Below are 2658 nucleotides of genomic sequence, written 5' to 3' on the forward strand. Positions count from 1 at the left end.
AGAACCATCCACAAATTTGAATTTGTCCTTGGTGGCAAGAACTTGTTGCATTCGTTTCACCCAACCATGATATTTTGATTCGCTTTCCAACTACGGTGTCACACACACGTTGGTTGGGTTTTTCAATGGATGAATATAGATGGGGACTGAGTATTGCGTCTGCACCTTGATTACCACCATTGTTGTTTCTCACCATTATTGAACCTTCAGGCTCTATGATACCATAACATCAAAACTAAAGTTTGAACAATATAGTAAATAAACTCATCATTTTCATTATTGATCAATGAGAACAAGTGGTATTTTTATAGAAGCATTGGTTAGAAGAGAATAGTTTACGGCTGTCATAACAGAAGAACAACTCACTAACTAACTCCCTAACTAACTTGCAAAACTTCTAACTAACTAACTAAGATGATTTGTGAAACAAGTCATCTTTCTCATCTTCCTCCATTGTTAATCCATCTCTATCAAATTCAACCCGAACTAATTATTGGTCTCATCCTAACATGGACCAACTAACCATGTTACAATTATTTAAGAAACAAATAGATTAATACAATCATAAAATAAAATGATGAATTTGAGTACACATCAAATTTCCATTATATCTAACTAAGTGATAAAAAAGTACAACATCAATTGTATAAGAGTTGGCTATAATGGATAGGATAGTTGAGTATTTTCAATGCACCCACCCCTAATTTAAATAAATCACATTGACCCTCGAAATGTATATGTGGTCAATAGGAGTAAGAATGGTGATAATCTAATTTAAACGATAAGACATAATTTGGGAGGACGACATTGGGAAAATATTGTAGAGTTCTAAATAGATATGGTTTTAATGGGAGTTATATAAATAGGTCTTCATATTTTCCTTCGTTAGTGTAGGTTTAGAATATGGGCTTCTTTGGGGGTTAAAATCCTCAAATTCACTAATTTCTCTTATGAGGAATCAGAATCATAACTAATAAATTTTGCATTTTGCATTGAATTTGAATAACCACCGCATTCTCCAAATAGCAATGACACATTGCAATTCGTTAGGATGACAACAATAATGAAATTGAATATGCATACACATCTTATTGCCACTTTATATAATCACAGTGATAAAAAAAATTACGTATTTTGATCTTTTAAACTCACCTTTTTTATAAAGTTCTTAAAGATTGAATTCAATTTGTTTTTAATTTCTAAAATTTAAATTTGCAGATTTTCTACCATTTTTCCATCCATTTTTCTACAAATTATAATTTTAGAGATTAAAATCAAAAGAATTTTAACATTTAAAGATTATTTTAAAAAATAGAGAAAGACGAAAACAAAAAACACGTTAACTTATAAAAAATAAAATAAAATTTAAATCTTAAAAGTACAACAATCACATATTCATACTAACTAGACAAAGGATTTAATGGTAATGCACTGACAGTGTAAAATAGTTTTACACTGTCATCCAATAAGAATATATTATTTCACCATGTCATATCAGTATTTTAAAATTTTCAGTCTGACTTGGCGGGATGCATGATCGACATTGATTGACAATGTAAAATAAATTTACTCTATCAGTGTATCATCTCTTTTCTCCTAGACAAATTGTCTAAATACTTACGTATTTGATGCTCCCGACGAGAGTGTCCATCAGATTTCTTAGAAAAATAAGTTTTGTATTTTAGAAAGTTATATTGACCCGAATCAGAATACTTGTAATATAATTCAATAGGTAAGACAAAATATTGGATGACAACATGTGGAAAAGATCTAAATATGCATAGTTTTAATGTGGGCTATCTAAATATGTCCAACTTCGAATCTTCCTTTGCTAATGTAGGGTTATAGTCTAGACTTCTTTGAGAGGTTAAAATCCCCAAATTCACCAAATTCTATGATGAAGTGGTAGAATTACTAGTAGAATATTAGAATATGTAGCTAGATATCAAATTAAAAGTTGTGATCTAGCCAAAATGAGTATTTCAAAGTGAAGTAATTTCACAGTTCCTTAACCAAGGACACATTCACTTAGTTCACTACCTCTTTGGTTTGCAATTGTGGCCATCTAGAGACTACATTCCATGAACAATATTTTAGAGGGAAAACTAAGGTTAACGATATAGATTAGGCTAAAATTCGACTCCAAAATTAATTAATTCTTACATTACTCTCTTCCGTCAAATGAAAATTTATTCTTTAATCATTATTCTAGATATTGTCCGAATTAATTTTGATGAATAAGATTCAATCACACCGATGGAATTTACTCACCGATCGAATTTACTCACCATACTGCTAGGTGTGATACCTTTGGTTTCTGCATGAATCTATTCACCATACCTACAATGTATGTTAGATCAGACCTTGTGTGACAAAGGTATCGAAGTGATCCAATGAGTCTTCTATACTGCGTTGGATCGACATCATCTTCATTTGTGTCTTTCGACAATTGCAATCTAGGCTCAGTTGGAGTCGAAGTTGGGTTTCAATCTTGCACCTCAAATCTCTTGAGTATTTCGCCCGTATATCTTCTTTGGTGCATCATCAAGCCTCTACTACTCTTGTAGAATTCAATGCCAAAGAAGTATGAGAGATTTCTCAAGTCTGACATTTCAAACTCCTCCCTTAGGTCATGTTTGAAATCTTCGATCTCCTTCT

The sequence above is a fragment of the Lathyrus oleraceus genome, chromosome 2 (assembly GCF_024323335.1).
Source record: "Lathyrus oleraceus cultivar Zhongwan6 chromosome 2, CAAS_Psat_ZW6_1.0, whole genome shotgun sequence".
NCBI lineage: Eukaryota > Viridiplantae > Streptophyta > Magnoliopsida > Fabales > Fabaceae > Lathyrus > Lathyrus oleraceus.